The following is a 19,744-nucleotide window of genomic DNA, read 5'->3' as shown; positions in this document are numbered from 1 at the left end:
GCCCTACCCTGACTGTGTGTGCCATACTCTGCCTGCCCTACCCTGACTGTGTGTGCCATACCCTCCCTGACCTATGATGGCTGTATGTGCCATACTCTGCCTGCACTACCCTGACTGTGTGTGCCATACTCTGCCTGCCCTACCCTGACTGTGTGTGCCATACCCTCCCTGCCCTATGCTGGCTGTATGTGCCATACTCTGCCTACAGTACCTATGTCTGAGGTGTGAAGAAGTGAACAATGGGAGTGATTACAGTCTGAGTCTGAGGTGTGAACACTGCAGGGGGTGAACAATACAGAGATTAAAAGGTGTGAACAACACAGGGGATTACATATTTAAACAATACAGAGGGATTACAGCCTGAATCTGAGGTGAGAACCATGCAGGGGGCCAGTTAATCTCAGTACTGATACCATTTAATGCTTACACAAAGGTAACCATCAAAGCAGCCAGACAGGTGGGGGGCCACACAGAGGGGGGTCGCGGGCCGCCAGTTGGACAGCACTGCACTAGGTAGTAAGTATTGACTGTAAGGAGCACCTTAAATGGGTTGTTCACCTGAGTTAACTTGGAGTATGATGTAGAGAGTAATATTCTGAGACAATTTGCAATTGGTCTTCATTTTTTATTACTTGTAGTTTGTTAGTTATTTAACTTTTTGTTCAGCAGCTCTCTAGTTAATAGCTTTAGCAGCCTTTTTGGTTGCTAGGGTCTTAATTGCCTTCGCAACCAGGGAGTGGTTTGAATGAAAGACTGGTACAGGTATCTGACCCCTTATCCGGAAACCCACTATTATTTTCCAAATTATGGAAATTACAGGAATTAATCAAATAATTCACATTTTTAAAACTAAGATATAATTACCCCTTATTGGGGGCAGAACAGTCCTATTGGGTTTATTTCATGGTTAAATGATTCCCTTTTCTCTGTAATAATAAAACAGTACCTGTACTTGATCCCAACTAAGATATAATTACCCCTTATTGGGGGCAGAACAGTCCTATTGGGTTTATTTCATGGTTAAATGATTCCCTTTTCTCTGTAATAATAAAACAGTACCTGTACTTGATCCCAACTAAGATATAATTACCCCTTATTGGGGGCAGAACAGCCCTATTGGGTTTATTTCATGGTTAAATGATTCCCTTTTCTCTGTAATAATAAAACAGTACCTGTACTTGATCCCAACTAAGATATAATTACCCCTTATTGGGGGCAGAACAGTCCTATTGGGTTTATTTCATGGTTAAATGATTCCCTTTTCTCTGTAATAATAAAACAGTACCTGTACTTGATCCCAACTAAGATATAATTACCCCTTATTGGGGGCAGAACAGCCCTATTGGGTTTATTTAATGGTTAAATGATTCCCTTTTCTCTGTAATAATAAAACAGTACCTGTACTTGATCCCAACTAAGATATAATTACCCCTTATTGGGGGCAGAACAGTCCTATTGGGTTTATTTCATGGTTAAATGATTCCCTTTTCTCTGTAATAATAAAACAGTACCTGTACTTGATCCCAACTAAGATATAATTACCCCTTATTGGGGGCAGAACAGCCCTATTGGGTTTATTTAATGGTTAAATGATTCCCTTTTCTCTGTAATAATAAAACAGTACCTGTACTTGATCCCAACTAAGATATAATTACCCCTTATTGGGGGCAGAACAGTCCTATTGGGTTTATTTCATGGTTAAATGATTCCCTTTTCTCTGTAATAATAAAACAGTACCTGTACTTGATCCCAACTAAGATATAATTACCCCTTATTGGGGGCAGAACAGTCCTATTGGGTTTATTTCATGGTTAAATGATTCCCTTTTCTCTGTAATAATAAAACAGTACCTGTACTTGATCCCAACTAAGATATAATTACCCCTTATTGGGGGCAGAACAGCCCTATTGGGTTTATTTCATGGTTAAATGATTCCCTTTTCTCTGTAATAATAAAACAGTACCTGTACTTGATCCCAACTAAGATATAATTACCCCTTATTGGGGGCAGAACAGCCCTATTGGGTTTATTTCATGGTTAAATGATTCCCTTTTCTCTGTAATAATAAAACAGTACCTGTACTTGATCCCAACTAAGATATAATTACCCCTTATTGGGGGCAGAACAGCCCTATTGGGTTTATTTCATGGTTAAATGATTCCCTTTTCTCTGTAATAATAAAACAGTACCTGTACTTGATTCCAACTTGATCTCCCAAATCCAGTTGTTTTTGCCAATATTATTGCAGTTAAGGAAGAAGGGATGCTACTGTATAATAAGCATTTGCCTAGTGCCTAGCTAAAGCCACGTGAAGCTTGTAATGGGCATGGAGGCCCCGCTGCGTCCTGGCTGCCGCTCCCTATCTGCCGTGCTGCGCGGCCGAGTCTCATTTGCTTTGGGAGAGATTCCTCCGCTACATCTTAATGAGGTTCAGGTGCAGCCTATTGATACACAACAACAGTGTGTTTAACCGCCACTTACTGCTTATGATTAACTACTTCCCGGCCTCCATCCTTGTTATAAACCCTGTGCTTACTGTAAGCCTCTGCCCCATATAGGGCTCATTGATTTATATATATATTCCTTGCTCTCTGCCGGGCCTGCTATGCTTGGGATGGTATGCTTTGCATTCGTCTTGCTTCTTTCTTCCTGACCAATTCATCCTCTAACCCTCCTTTCTGGCTTGTTTGCTTGGAAAGCCTTGTCCTTGCACAGCAATTGCCCCTGCCCACTTAGGTTCTTCATCCTTCTATTCACATCCCTGTATCTTGTCTGCTCCATTGTTGTTTATCCTGTATAAGAGTCTGCCCATGTCATGTTCTCGTCTGAATTCCACATCAAGTCATTGTCCTCATTTGGTGCATGAAGCAGCCTATACAGCAGTACAAAAGCAATGGCTATGAATGCCGACGGCATCAGTAAAGGCTGCTGTATGTGTATGAGTTGCTTTATTTAGCCTGTAGACGGCTCTAGGAAATATGATGGAATCTTTTACATTGAAATTCCATCTTCATGGAGATGGTATGGAACTTTCCCCTTTATTGATTGCCTTTGTGCTATCTCTTCCTGAATGTCACAGTAGAGCCTGACACTAAAACCAGTCTCTCAAATTGCTAAAATTGAACATACTAAAAGTTAACTTAATGGTGAACCACCCTTTTAACACTATGGGGCACATTTACTAATTCACGAATCGGAATCCCGAATGGGAAAAATTCGATTGGAAACGAAAATGTTGCCATCTTTTTGTCGCTGTCTCGATTTTTTCGTATTTTGCGCGACTTTTTCGTCACCATCACAACTTTATCGTATTTTGTGCAACTTTTTTGCCCCCGTCGCGATTTCTTCGTATTGAGCAATTGTAAACGGTGGAAAAACCAATGCGATTTTTTTTGCGACGGCGACGGAAAATATACGAAAAAGTCGTGACGGCGCCGAAAAAGTCGCAGAAAATACTAAAAAGTCGCGGCGGCGGTGAAAACGCCGCAAAAATACCGATCATTACGAAAAAACGCATTCGGACGCCTTCGGACAGTTCTTGGATTAGTGAATGTGCCCCTATACTTTGCCTTTATCATGACTTAACATTTTGTGGTTCTACCCCTATTCTTGGCTATGCCCTGCCTTAGTCTGGTTTAACTGTGGGTCTGTCCCCAACTAGCCGGGTTCTTGCAACCCATATTCAGCTTTTCTGTTTCTCACTCGACCCGTTCTCTGGTTTCTTTCCTACTGGCATTAATCTTGTACCTTAATGCTGCGCAATTGTACAGTCACATAACCCTGAAAACCTGAAAACAAAATCAGCTGTTGACATGGAAAAAACAATAAAATAAAGTGAATCAATAATAGATATTGGATTTTGAAGCAGCTGCACCACAGTGTAAAATCTCCCCCTAACATGCCCCCTGCTGGTGTAAGTGGGAAGTGCCGGAACATCATCTGGAATGTTTGTGGGATGCAACACAACTGAAGCAAAGTGCTTTATAGACAGAACTACAAAGTAGCAACACAATAACAATGGCACCGTTGACTGTGTTTTTTGTATTTCTTGCATGCTAAAATACACTACTACACTCTAGGGCTCATTCATAATTGCAAGCACAAATGCAAAGGACATAATTACACGCAAAATTAAGTACACACTGCTCTTCATTAGCCCCTTGCCTCTGACCAGCACTTTATTAAACTTTGTTGAATGTGCAAAGTATAGGGCAAATTGATAAAAGGGGCCTCGGAAATGATACATATCTTGAGGAGGCGTTAGTTGCAGGGTTCACTGCCTTGCATCCAATGAATCAAACACTAACACACTTGCTGTGTGCGATTAACACAGTGCACACACATTTGGGGTCATTAACTATGAATAGCATTAAAGGGTTCTAAAGCGCACCCCTTAAAGTTCATTCTATGTTTGACTAAGCTCTATACCTAGTAATGGATTAGAAATCTAGTAGTGATGTGCGGGGTGGGGGGTTCACTGCCCTCCCAGGCCATAAACTAACTAAGCCCTGCTTCCATCCCTGTAGCGCATACTTATATGCACGCGACTGCCCAGTTCCCTCCATGACGTCAGAGATGGAGCGGGCGCGGGTCTATAAGTAGACATGGATCCCCATGCTGGGTTGTTAGTAGGGGGATATGATTGGGTAGAGTTGACTATTGGTCAACCCCCACATTACTAAAATCTAGCCTTAAGGACAGTGCTCCCTGACTGATGTGACTGAATGATAGGATGGGTAGGTGCAGGGGCAATGATGCCTATGTGCCAGGTCCTTACTTGCAATCTCTGGGTTCAGACAAATGCTGGGGGGGGGGGCTGTTTGGGTCTCTGTATACTAGATATGCCAGGGTCTATTATGAAGCCCAGACCTGCTATGTGCCTCCCACCAACTGCTCTTTACGCTCCTCCATTCCATTTTGAAGCACAGAGACCCATGGGAATTCATAGAAGTGCAGGGCAGTAAGTGAGCACGGCAGACTGAGAACATTCTTTGTACTTTGCACCCTGCCCTGCATTTTGTAAATGACCCCTATAATGTGCCAAAAGATGCGACTGCAACTTGAGCCCCATAATCCAACTCCTGCATTGGGAAATCTCGGCACGTGGCACACATTAGGGTTGATTCACTAAAGTGCGATAAGCGTTATCACATGCTTTTTTGCTTTAAAATTGACGCAAAAAAAATGCGCGATCTGCTAAAGTATTATCACATGCGTTAAGTCGCATATTGCGTGCGTTAAATAGCGCGCAACCGAATGTGTTAATTTTACCAGATTGCGTTAATTAGCGCGCAGAAATAATACTAATGCATGATTCACAAAGACTTGGATGCGCTAAATATCGCATTTTTCTGTGCGAAAATTAACCCCTACTTGAGGCAGGCGGTAATTATAGAAAAGTGCAGTTCATGAGCTTTTGGCAACACAATACGGACTTTGCAGTGGGATTTATTCAGTATGTGTTGGCCCCAGAGTGATGCAGCTGCCAGTTTGCAGGGAAATGGGCATTTTCAGAAAAGTAGTTTTCCGAAGGTAATGGTTAGTGATGAGCGAATCTGTCCCATTTTGCTTCTCCGAAAAATTCGCGAATCTTTCAAAAGATTCGCGAAACGGCGAAAATGTTGCACGTCAAAAAAAATTGTCGCCCACGGCTATTCTTTTGTCGCCCGCGCCTATTATTTAGTCGCACGGCTATTATTTCGTCGCCTGCGGCTATTATTTTGGCGCCCGCGGCTATTATTTCGTCGCGCGGTTATTATTTCGTCGCCCACAGCTATTATTTCGTCGCACGGCTATTATTTCGTCGCCCACGGCTATTATTTTGTCGCGCAGCTATTATTTTGTCTCCCGTGGCTATTATTTTGTCGCCCGCGCTATTATTTTGTCGCGCACCTATTATTTCGTCGCCCGCGGCTATTATTTTGTCACGCGCCTATTATTTCGTCGCCCGCGACAATATTTGGAAGCACGGCAAATTTTTCCGCCGGCGAATTTTTTTATCTGTTTCACGAAACAATCCGCCAATGGCGAAACACGGAAATTCGCCACAAATCCATGCCTGGCAAAACATTTCGCCCATCACTAGTAATGGTGTGTATGGCTAATATGGCGCTATAAGTAGTGCACGTGCACGTGCGCACGCCACAAGTAGCACGCTGCGTAAATTAGCGTGCGTTGCGTCAAATACTGCACAAAAATAGTCTTAGCGACTTAAATAACGCAAACAGCATCGCGTCTAAATTAACACAAGTATTCTTTTAGTGAATCGTGCATTAAGACGCGAAAAATAAGATGCAATAAAATTTTTACCGCATCCTATAAATAGCGCTCGTTTTATCACACTTTAGTGAATCAGCCCTATTGTGTAGAGCCCGCTATTACTGCAGAATTCTGGAGAAAATACAGCATTTTAGCACCTAGCGGATTTAACTTGTGTTCATAAATGAGGCTCTATATAAAGTGGCCCTCGTGGCTACAGGTCTAAATAAGAACAGAAGGGTCTTCCGTGGCCAATATCAGTTATAGCTAAGTCTCATTTTTCTCAGTGCAGAAGATCAATAGAAGGTTATAACATGACACTTACCTGTTTGAGATACAACGGCCCTAAAACTTTATTGGGAGAAACTGCGGAGCAGAGTTAGTGCCGTATCATCGGGGCGATTGTTTAGCCAATTGCTGCTGAGCTAAATCCCCCTTAGTTATCAGCCTCAGTGTACATACGCCGGCATCATTCAGCGACTTAAATAATGCGATTTTGCTTTTTATAAAAAATATCTTAATCTTGAATGTAGTATTTTCTTTTCCTTTCAAATGGTGCCATCTTGATTTAATCTTTACAAAACCTTTTCAGCTATGCTGTGATTGATAAAAACATCACGCCAGGCGCAGGGAATAAACCCAGCGATGGTAAATTCTTTCTGAAAATGAAAAGTGTCTGAACGTGCAATTCTAAGGAACAGCTATCATAAATAGCATTCGAAAGAAATAAATAGATCCATATTTTTGTCTCGTCCTGCTACAGAGTTACACGGTAAATGTTTGGTAATAGGAGTATATTCAGATATCCAGGTGACAGATGTACGGCACATTCTAAGGTTTTCTGTAAATCTTATATTGGCTAAATATGTCTGTATACAGGTATAGGACCCATTATCCAGAATGCTCGGGACCAAGGGTATTCAAGATAAGGGGTGTTTCTGTAATCTGGATCTCCATATCTTAAGTCTAGTAAAAAATCAATAAAACATTAATTAAACCCAATAGGATTGTTCTGCCCCCAATAAGGATTATTTATATCTTAGTTGGGATCAAGTACAGGTACTGTTTTATTATTACAGAGAAAAGGGAATCATTTAACCATGAAATAAACCCAATAGGGCTGTTCTGCCCCCAATAAGGGGTAATTATATCTTAGTTGGGATCAAGTACAGGTACTGTTTTATTATTACAGAGAAAAGGGAATCATTTAACCATTTAATAAACCCAATAGGGCTGTTCTGCCCCCAATAAGGGGTAATTATATCTTAGTTGGGATCAAGTACAGGTACTGTTTTATTATTACAGAGAAAAGGGAATCATTTAACCATTTAATAAACCCAATAGGACTGTTCTGCCCCCAATAAGGGGTAATTATATCTTAGTTGGGATCAAGTACAGGTACTGTTTTATTATTACAGAGAAAAGGGAATCATTTAACCATTTAATAAACCCAATAGGGCTGTTCTGCCCCCAATAAGGGGTAATTATATCTTAGTTGGGATCAAGTACAGGTACTGTTTTATTATTACAGAGAAAAGGGAATCATTTAACCATGAAATAAACCCAATAGGGCTGTTCTGCCCCCAATAAGGGGTAATTATATCTTAGTTGGGATCAAGTACAGGTACTGTTTTATTATTACAGAGAAAAGGGAATCATTTAACCATTTAATAAACCCAATAGGGCTGTTCTGCCCCCAATAAGGGGTAATTATATCTTAGTTGGGATCAAGTACAGGTACTGTTTTATTATTACAGAGAAAAGGGAATCATTTAACCATTTAATAAACCCAATAGGGCTGTTCTGCCCCCAATAAGGGGTAATTATATCTTAGTTGGGATCAAGTACAGGTACTGTTTTATTATTACAGAGAAAAGGGAATCATTTAACCATTTAATAAACCCAATAGGACTGTTCTGCCCCCAATAAGGGGTAATTATATCTTAGTTGGGATCAAGTACAGGTACTGTTTTATTATTACAGAGAAAAGGGAATCATTTAACCATTTAATAAACCCAATAGGGCTGTTCTGCCCCCAATAAGGGGTAATTATATCTTAGTTGGGATCAAGTACAGGTACTGTTTTATTATTACAGAGAAAAGGGAATCATTTAACCATTAAATAAACCCAATAGGGCTGTTCTGCCCCCAATAAGGGGTAATAATAGCCGCGGGTGACAAAAAAATAGTCGCCAGCGACAATTTTTTTGCCGCACGACATTTTTTGCCGTTACGCGGATCTTTAGAAAGATTTGTGAATTTTTCGGAACAGATTTGCTCATCACTAATTGTAACCTCAATGCCAGGTCTTTAAAGTCCAGTAGGTAAAAGATCTTATATTGACCATATATCCTGGCCTATCTAAGCACTTAAGAACCTGCCCAGTGTGTGGCAGCAACTCTTGCGTGATGTATATGGTAATATGGTGGGATCTATACACTATTTCAGGTAGAATACACCAGCTAGAGCACTCCAGGCTTGAGTGGCCCTTAGTTAAGAGTTACAGCTCCTATCTATTCAAGGGTCTGTAGATCATGTCACACAGTGAAATTGTGTTGGTTTAATGAGAGTCTTGGTGTGATTTCTAGCAATAGGAAACAAATCCATACTCGGACTCTTTTTCAGTCTCTGCTGAGGGTGACAATTGAAATGCAAAAAGGATACAGTGAATCAATAACAAATCAATTCCAGAGGAACATCAAGCCACTTGCACGTGACTCTTTGTTTCCCTTAATTGCCTCATATACTGAATTTATACAGTCTTTTCAACTTATCACTTTGCAACTATACATTTATGGTTAAAAGTAATGAACTGTTTTTTGCAGTATGAATACTTTATACAAATATGGAATATTAATTCCCCTCAATAGCAAAGCATCTGTTTTAACTACAGTTGTGAGTTATACGCAGCACTGAAAGATTTCTTATTGTAATGTACAGCACTTTATTTTACTGGGAAACATTTACGTAATAAGGCCAAATGGGTGCATTTGTCAAAGACTCGCAGCTTTGTAGTATTTGTAAGAAAGGTAAAGGCATAAACATGCAGTCATTTCAACTTGCAAAAAGCCGATCACATCCCTGGAATTAAATTGCATATTGTACTTTGCCTGTAACACATTCACTGTGTTTGGTTTAATACATTCAACTGCGGAGCCTTGTGCTTTGAACTAGTTTTATACCTAATTTATAGAAATTTAATAAAAAATAACTTTAGAATTACACTGTACACTGCAAATAATTAATTTTACCATTTAAAACTTGATTCCTGAACCAATAAATGCATTTTTTAAGATGTAACATTAGTATGGTGGCAGCCATCTTGGGTCATTGTGCCTGATCCTAAGTTTTTAGAAAGAGCCAGTACTTTACAATGCAACTGCTTTGAGATAAGCTATTGTTTCTCCTACTCAATGTAACTGGAAGAGTCATGGACAGACTGGGTTCAGTGCTATTTTCATATCTACCACTAGGTGGGGCATGAGAGCATTTTTAGCAATGCAGATGTCAGGGGGCTGTTTTCATGTTACCTTCTCATTGTTCTCACCGTTTATCGGTTGCTGGGGAAGAAGGGAGGGGGTGATATTACTCCAACAGTTTAGCAGTAAAGAGTAACTATATCCAATCAGTGCACAAGTCACTAGTGATGGGTGAAATATTTTACGCTTTTCATCATTGGCATATTATTTCACGGAACATGCGTCAAAATTTGCTGTGTGACAAAAAAATGTTGGACGTGTCAACAAAATAATGCACATAAAAAAATTTGTTGCAGCTTTTTGGCCACGCTACATTTTCGCCATTTTGTAGATTTTTCATCTTTTTCGCAAATCTTTTCAAAGATTGCAAATTTTTTTGTGAAAGCGAAACGGGATGAATTTGCTCATTACTACAAGCCACATGACTAAGGGCACCTAGGAAACTAAGAATTAGTCTAGCCCCATGTTAAATTATAAAATTAAATATAAAAAAATATGTTTGGTCTTTTAAAAAAAGGATTTGAAAGAAGGATTCTGCTGGAGGAGCACTATTGACTGATGCATTTTGTAAAAAAAAAAACAAAATGACAATCACTATGACAATAGAATGAATAATTCCCTCTGCCATTAAAAATGTTATTCTTGAACCAACAAATGTATTTGTAGCTGTAATATTGGTGTGTAGGCGCCATCTCAGTGCATTGTGCCTGAGTCTGAGCTTTCAGCCAGCGCTACACATTAGAACTGCTTTCAGCTAACCTATTGTTTCTCCTACTCCCATGTAACTGGAGGAGTCCCAAGCCGGACTTGGATTTCTTACTATTGAGTGCTATTCTGATACCTACTGGGAGCTGCTATCTTGCTCCCTTCCCACTGTTCTGCTGATCGGCTGCTGGGAGGGGGGATATCACTCCAACTTGCAGCGCAGCAGTAAAGTGTGCCTGAGTCTGAGCTTTCAGCCAGCGCTACACATTAGAACTGCTTTCAGCTAACCTATTGTTTCTCCTACTCCCATGTAACTGGAGGAGTCCCAAGCCGGACTTGGATTTCTTACTATTGAGTGCTAGTCTGATGCCTACTGGGAGCTGCTATCTTGCTCCCTTCCCATTGTTCTGCTGATCGGCTGCTGGGAGGGGGGATATCACTCCAACTTGCAGTGCAGCAGTAAAGTGTGCTTGAAGTTTATCAGAGCACAGGTCACATGGCTGTGGCACCCTGGGAAATGAAGAATATGGCTAGCCCCATGGGAAATTTCAAAATTAAATACAAAAAATCTGTTTGTGTTTGTGATTCTGCTGGAGAAGCTCTATTAACTGATAATAACCTTGGAATATAACAAACTTTATAAATGCATAGTCCTGCAAGTGTATGTATTTACAAGGTCAGGGAACGTCAGTGTGGCTTCTATATTATACATAAATATATATTACAGTAGGGAGACTATATTCTCTGTATATTTCCAGGGGAGGTTCACCATTTTGTATCTTTATTTGGACACCAATTACAGACTTTCCTCAGCAAGTTAGTTTGTACTTCATAAAGCATTTCATTCACCAAATCACCAATTAATACAGGTTTGGGACCCCTTATCCGGAAACCCGTTATCCAGAAAGCTCCGAATTACGGAAAGCCCGTCTCCCATAGACTCCATTTTAATCAAATAATTCCGAATTTTAAAACTGATTTTCTTTTTCTCTGTAATAATAAAATAGTACCTTGTACTTGATCCCAACTAAGATATAATTACCCCTTATTGGGGGCAGAACAGCCCTATTGGGTTTATTTAATGGTTAAATGATTCCCTTTTCTCTGTAATAATAAAACAGTACCTGTACTTGATCCCAACTAAGATATAATTACCCCTTATTGGGGCAGAACAGCCCTATTGGGTTTATTTAATGGTTAAATGATTCCCTTTTCTCTGTAATAATAAAACAGTACCTGTACTTGATCCCAACTAAGATATAATTACCCCTTATTGGGGGCAGAACAGTCCTATTGGGTTTATTTAATGGTTAAATGATTCCCTTTTCTCTGTAATAATAAAACAGTACCTGTAATTGATCCCAACTAAGATATAAATAATCCTTATTGGATGCAAAACAATCCTATTGGGTTTAATTAATGTTTTATTGATTTTTTAGTAGACTTAAGGTATGGTGATCCAAATTACATAAAGACCCCTTATCCGGAATACCCTTGGTCCTGAGCATTCTGGATAAGGGATCCTATACCTGTACTGATTTTAAATTCATTTATAGAATAATGTTTTTAAATTCAGATTTAAAAAAAAAAAAACTGACGCAGTCCCTTTAAATATAGCTGGCCTCTGCTGCCGTCCCATTCCCATTCCCATAGAGCAATCTGGGTTGCTAGAAAGCTTTCTGTCTCTCCTTGTTTTTTCAATTATTTCTTTTGATTGCTTTCTATCTAAATTCCATCACTAGGATAGATATTTTCAGAATTGAATATATCCTTTTATTCGGCTCCTACATTCGGCAATATCCTCTTTCATTTTTCCCTAACTATCTGTTCTGATAGCGCTGTTGAATTAAAGTTCGGAATTGTTTTTTATTTCAGGCCTTCTTGTCTTTCCAGAACTGACCTTGACTGGAAACTTTGATTATATTGCATCTACATGGAAATCATTCCTGGAAATTCATGTCTGTTGTGTTCCGCTATTCTTCTTGTCATAATGCCGGCACTACAATATCTCACTGCTAAACGTTTCTGCTTTACTCACTGTGTTCTATTAAATGTTCAGTCAACTAAACCGCAACACTGAGAAGCTCGTATTGCCCTTTCCTTCTCTGCACATTGATTCCTTTCTTTTTAATATTCCCCCAGGGCTGAACTCATGGTAATGGTGCAACTAGGGGCCTATTATCATATGTATAAAAAGCCACAAATGAGGCGGAGGCAGCGGTGGATGATAAAAATGAAAGAGTGTAAAACCATAAATAAATTGGAGCCTTGTGCATTGGAATCAGAGGCATTCTCTTTCCTTGTTGAAATGTTTTTGCACAAAAAGTTGCCCTGTGGTAACCGCAAAAAGTGCCGCGAGGAAGGCAATCTATACTACAATTGGTTAGACAGTTTACCATGCTGTAACCTCTCTTCAATAACTGCTTTCCCATAACCAGTAGAACATGGGTTACATTGGACTCTCTCACTCAGAATGGGCTAAGTGGAAGAGGAGGGTATTGTGCAACCATATACTACATTAATATCCACAGGGTTTATTCACAGCACACTTTCTCTGAGGCAAGTGGTACAGGCAACATTAGATGCAGAGTGTAATACAGGCTGGTACTCCCCTAAGGACAGACTTGGCAGGAATCTAACTTCTCCTCTGCGACACCTGTAGTGACTTGGATCCCCTCAGGGAATTCCTTTTTCTTGATTCTCTATCGTCAGGCAATATCCCCTGGGAGAAACACCTCCAATCTGCCACTCCTACGTTGGAGCTCAGGACTGCTCTCTCTAGCTCAACCTCAACTTCCTTAGACTCCTAGAGTGTACCATGACAGGCTAAACCTGCCACTATCTAATGCCTCATTCATGGGACCCTGTTTCCCGACTTCACCAAGGGCATACCTCCTTTACCATTACTAGGCCCAAGGCCCAGGCCCCCAGCAGACATCCACCCTGTTTCTTAGGTGGAAGGCATAAAGACTAAGGAGATACTGACACCACCTGGCTAAATCTGTAATTGCCAGGGTACACTTGCCCTCCCAACTCTAAATTTGGCCCAACTCTTAGCTGGGCAAAGCCAGGGGATTTTCAACCAGTAGGGAATTTTCAAGCCATAGGAGAAGTTAACCCTATGGACCCCTACAATACAATATATGGGGGCCAGTAACCGGTCTGTTGATAAATAAACTTTGAGAGTTCTTATTTTACAATGCTGCTTCCTGACAACTTTCTGTCTCTTGATATCCGGATGTGCCTGCCAGCAAAAAATTCTATTTGTTACTTCCCGGTCTGTGGATAGCCAACTTGCAAATGTTCTTCAGGACCTCCAAGTGGAACTTAGGATAGACAGCATCTACCCGTAAGTTTATATGCTTGTGTCCCAGGACTCTAATCCTTCTACTTTCCTCATAGGAGTATCAGGCTGCTCACTAAGTACCTTAAACCTAGCTCTTACTCCTAGAGCATATTATAGCTAACTAACTTACACCTACCTACAACTAACTTCCTTGGCTAGGCCTACCTCCACCTAGGCTCCAATCTTCTTCCACTTTCTTGCCCAGGTGAAACCCAAGAAGCTTCTCATTTTTATAGTACAGAACAATGACGCCCCCTGGTCAGTTATAGAACTGCAAGAAGCATACTTTTACATAGGATCAGTAAATAGTTTTCACTCCTAACTGTGATTTAGGACTGTCTGTCTAGTTTAGGAAACTGTCTGCATGAAGAACAACTAATCTATCAATTCCTACACCTAAAGCAAGGTAAAAAGCATGTTTTTGAGGGAATATACAATAATTTTTTCATACTATAACTGCTTTCTACCTGGTTTGCTGTGGCTGCACATGATGCTTGTTGTGGCATCTGTGGGTCAGTGGTGGGTGTAACTACTTGCAAAGCAGAATTGTAAGTCTAGGAAGGTAGTTTTGATGGCCAATGATGACTACATTACATGCTTAAACTCTATATGGCACTGAGGCTTAAGGCAATCTTCCATTAACATCATTTACCACAGGACAGAGGCAGCCCAAACAAGGGGCAGTGAGATCAGCATAAGGTCTCTCCCATGACGGGGTCATTCAGTATGGCCTTGGATTGATTCAATAAAGGCCAGGGTTATGTAACCCTATGACTGCGCCTACAGCATAAATAAGCCCTTTAGTAGAAGAACAATTAGTGATGAGCGAAATTTTTCGCCAGGCATGGATTCGCAGCAAAACTCCACATTTCGCCACTGGCTAATTTTTTCGTGAAATGGTCACAAACATTTGCCATCAACAAAGGTTCAGCGAGTGAGGAATAAGTTGCGGTAGAGGCACAAAAAAATTGCAGTCGAGTCAATAAAAGTGGTGGTCACGGCAAATATGGCTGATGGCAGACTAGGGGGCTGATTTACTAATCCACGAATTCGAATCCAAATGGGAAAAATTCGGATTGGAAACGAACATTTTGTGACTTTTTCGTATTTTTTGCGATTTTTTCAGGCTTTGCATGATTTTGGAAGCCTCCCATAGGACTCCCATGGCACTCTGCAGCTCCAACCCGGCCCAAGGAAAGTCTCCCATAGGGCTCAATGGCACTCTGCAGCTCCAACCCGGCCCAAGGAAAGTCTCCCATAGGGCTCAATGGCACTCTGCAGCTCCAACCTGGCCCAAGGAAAGTCTCCCATAGGGCTCAATGGCACTCTGCAGCTCCAACCTGGCCCAAGGAAAGTCTCCCATAGGGCTCAATGGCACTCTGCAGCTCCAACCCGGCCCAAGGAAAGTCTCCCATAGGACTCAATGGCACTCTGCAGCTCCAACCTGGCCAAAGAAAAGTCACAATACTGAAGCTTGAATGAATCCGAACCTTTCGTACTCGGCGCGAAGGCTACGAAAAAGTCACGTCAATTTGCGCAAGTGGTAGCGCTACGAAAAAGTTGCGACATTTTTCGAAACAGTCGTAATGGCTACGAAAAAGTTGCGACAATTTATGAAAAAATTGCAAAATACCGATCATTACGAAAAAACCGCATCCGGACGCCTTTGGACCGTTCGTGGATTAGTAAATCAGCCCCGAGGTGTAAGGCGGAAATTTTTGGCAAGCGGAAAATCGCTTGCTGAAAATACCGCCTTACGTAGGAGAGAATGGTCTCGCGTTTTTATGCGTATTTCGGCTACATGTGCCTGCACCCGAGCGTATTCCATTCATTCAGGTGCAGACACATGTAGACGTAGGGCGGTATTTTCACCAAGCGCTTTTCCACTTGCCAAAAATATCCGCCCTACGCCTCGTCTGCCATCAGCCTAAGTCGCGGCCACGTCACAAAAAGTTGCACACATCAAAAAAGTTGTGTTTCAGAATGGACCCAAAATGCTGGTAAAGTGCTCGTTGCGTTGCACCATGTCCCAAAATAGCCTCCCCATACAGTATTCTCTAACACTATTACAGGCACGGCCCACTGTAGCATATTACTATTTCATTAAAAGCTAATTAGCCGTGAACACAGTCAACTGTTTGCAAATTACGGTTTCAGATTCGAGCTACGCTCTCATTAATACAGTTATTTGATTTCTGAAAGAAAAAAAATGCAGAATATAAAAAATAAATCACAGGATTTGTTCTACTTTTTCATACACTTCAAAGTTTGCGGCTAGTGAAAAGTAAATTGCAATAATTTCATAATCAGAGATGTAAATTCTAATTTCACACAATTTATTATCTTCCATGCTTTGTGAAGGAGGAACATATTAATTAATTAGTATAATTGCATCCACCTACTATAATTAAAGTTTCAACCAAAAAAAAAAAAGAGAGAGACTGCCTCTCTAGGAAAACAAAAGAGAAATTCATCAAGGCACATAAAGTCAAGGTAAATTAATGTTCCGATATTAATGGCGCTGAAACGTGTTGTTTAAAAGTATATTCTTTTCCCAGACGGGCTATTTTCTACCAAAATTACTTCTGATCTAAACGAGCAATTAAGGTGCTTTACATAATTTAGATCAGGATACTTGTACAATACGTTTGCAGAAAGCAGTTATTTTTTTGGAGAATTATGTCACAGATTCAATAGCCTAAGGATGTTTTGGTGGGAGGATTCATATAATACAGGATAATAGGCTGGTCAGGAGTCAGGAGTCAAGGTTTGAAAAAGAAATACATTCTTTGGGCCAGATTAGCCCTCACGTGGGTAGCCACTTGGCCGGTATTTAACCAGCCTAGCCAGAAAATCACCCGCTAGGGTACAAATTACAAATAGACTGTCTGGTAAATTTGTAATATCCTATAAACCCCTCCCTTTCCTCTCCTTCTCCACTGCCAATCATTTTTTATAATCACAGGCCCACCCCTGCCTAGGGTTGCCCCTAGTGATGAGCGAATCTTTCAAAGGATTCGCGAAACGGCAAAAAAACTGCCGCCCGTGGCTATTCTTTTGTCACACGGCTATTCTTTTGTCGCCTGTGGCTATTCTTTTGTCGCCTGCGGCTATTCTTTTGTAGCGCGGCTATTCTTTTGTTGCCCACGGCTATTCTTTTGCAGCGCGGATATTCTTTTGTCACCTGTGGCTATTCTTTTGTCGCGCGGCTATTCTTTTGATGCAACAATTTTCGGACGCGTGGCAAATTTTTCCCTGAATCCATGCCTAGCAAAACATTTCGCCCATCACTAGTTGCCACCTCTGTCGGCTAAGAAAGCCGGGCAGGCAGCTGGGGTGATGTCATGGGGGCGGGGAGGAGGCGTGGTCGTGATGTCATGGGACAGGAAGTAGGAGGGATTGTAACATCGCAGGGGTGGGACTATGATGTAGCAATTACCCGATCGTCATGTCAATGTTACTGATTCCTGCCCGGTTTTCCTAATTAGGGAAACCGGTCAGGAGGTTTTGACCTGAGCAGCCCTTCCGAAATCCAGGCTGTAAGCACAGGAAGTAGGAGGGATTGTGACAATACGGGGGCGGAACTATGATGTCAATGTTACTGATTCCTGCCCGGTTTTCCTAATTAGTTTTCGAAATCAAAACCGGACAGGTGGCAACCCTACCCCTGCCCCATTTATTTCTAGCTTTTGTCCATTTCCCAACCCATTGCCTGGCTCCATTTTCCTTTTCCCCACCCAGTCCCCATTTTCCCGTCCCTATATGTCATATTCCACCCCAAAACAGTTTCTATACTCACGTATGAGCCAAGCAGCAGGTGGGGGTCTTCCAGTATTAGCCCCTAGCACCTTCATAGGAGAACCACAAAAGGGTTGAGCTCTCCATACGTTATATACAGTGTTCTAATGTTCTGGTGATGATGGCTACATGCCGGACCTAAACGTTAATAAAGCCACAGAGCACAACCCCAGTAAAGGGATCATACATTTTGGCTTTTAATTTTAAAAATATTGTAATCTCTTTCAAATTAAAAAAAAATGTAACTAATTTCCTCAAACTACACCATTTCCTGAAGGAGCTTGTAATACAAGGTACCAGTCCAAACCAAAATTTGTTAAAGAGCCCCATACAACATAGAAACCTAATGTCACTGTAACCTTCAAAAAGTATAAATAAATACCATTTCTATATGCTAAAATCCAGCTTCTCTTTCTGCATCATTTGAAATCCTGGCAGGGGAGGAGGGACTAAAACATGGATGTTACAAATTGTAACAACTTCTCCACAGCTTACAGACAGCATGCAGGAACTACATAACCCACAATGCATTGCACTGTGATGTTCCTTTCCTTATTGAAATTGTTTACTTTTCAAAAATCTTGTTATGTTTGGGTGGAGCTCCCCTTTATTTTATATGGTGGAATTGTTCCCAATAACAGCTGTATTTGCTTAGAAAACTGAACACAACAGACAGTATCAACTGGTTAAAACGCCACACGCCTCGATTCCCAAGGCCAGCTTATCACAGGAACAGTGCAAGCCTATTATTCATATTATAGAAGTACCCTTTCACAATATAATTTGACCCATTTACAAAATGGAGAAATTGGATTTTTTTTATATATAATAGAGGAAAGATTTGGCATCTCGCTGTTTCTAAAATTACCTCCCCTTTATTATGTTCTCACCCTTCTTCACCTATCATAACCATTGTAATTATTTGACCTTATATACCGCATACAACACATCTCTTTCTCCAGCCTCAATTACCGCTCAAACTATTACATTTAAAAAGTCACTTTTCTTCCCGGATTGTCAGTTCCTTCCATTTGTCAAGGCTATTTATAAAAACTGTGAATAGCCAGAATCACAAATATTTCTCATATGTTTCCCAGCACCTACATTTTTTGTAAATTAAAAACTTCTCAAAGCACAAATCAAAGAAAAAAATGGGAAAAATATGAAATGTTTTTGGGTTTTTTTGTCTCACAAAACAGCAAAATCTCTCTTTTTTGGGGGGGCTTAAGAGGGCAGAAAATAAATGTCTAGGTTCCTCCTAAAGGCCGCTACACTAAAGGGGACCTTAAATATCTGGTTCTCCAGATATGAATTACACAATCTTTGTTTCTATATAGTTTTTGGACATCATTTTGAATGTCTTTAGATATTATATTTAGAGATGTAGCGAACTGTTCGCCGGCGAACTAATTCGCGCGAACATTCAGACTTTTGCCGATGTTCGCCACTTTGGGTTCGCCGCGTTTTTTTTTTTGGCGCCGCGTTTTTTCACCTTGGTTTTTCCGCCGCGTTTTATCGCCTATGCATATACATAGGAATAGCTTGCGTTTTTTTGGCGGTTTTTTTTTTGGCGTTTTTTTTTGCGGTTTTTTTTTTTGTGTTTTTTTTTTTTTTGTGTTTTTTTTTGCGTTTTTTTTACAAAGTATTTTTCAGAGAAATTTTTGCCCTTGATCCCCCTCCTGCATGCCCCTGCCCAGGTCGTGGCACCCTTTAAACAACTTTAAAATCAGTTTTCTGGCCAGAAATGGCTTTTCTAGGTTTTAAAGTTCGCCTTCCCATTGAAGTCTATGGGGTTCGCAAAGTTCGCGAATATTCGCGAGTTTTGGCGAAAGTCCGCGAACGGGTTCGCGAACATTTTCGGCAATGTTCGCTACATCTCTAATTATATTTAGGCATTTCTGTTGTTCACCCACTGCTCTGCCTTTGGCCGGGAATAGGTGATCTATTCGGGAAGGTTTGAGTCCCACATCCGGATGAAATCAGAGCCCATAAGAATTGGATTCTACATTGTTGGAATGGAGATGCTGTTCGTGTTGGTTTCCTCCAGTGTGCTACTATTGGTAATGCAAATCTATCTTTCTAGCTGATCCTCAGAATCTTTTGTAACCCCTATTTGGCTGTAAAACAGTCAAACCCAAGCTAGAATAGGTTAGAGCAT

This window comes from Xenopus tropicalis, chromosome 5, assembly GCF_000004195.4.
Source record: "Xenopus tropicalis strain Nigerian chromosome 5, UCB_Xtro_10.0, whole genome shotgun sequence".
Lineage (NCBI taxonomy): Eukaryota > Metazoa > Chordata > Amphibia > Anura > Pipidae > Xenopus > Xenopus tropicalis.
This window is presented reverse-complemented; position numbering follows the sequence as displayed.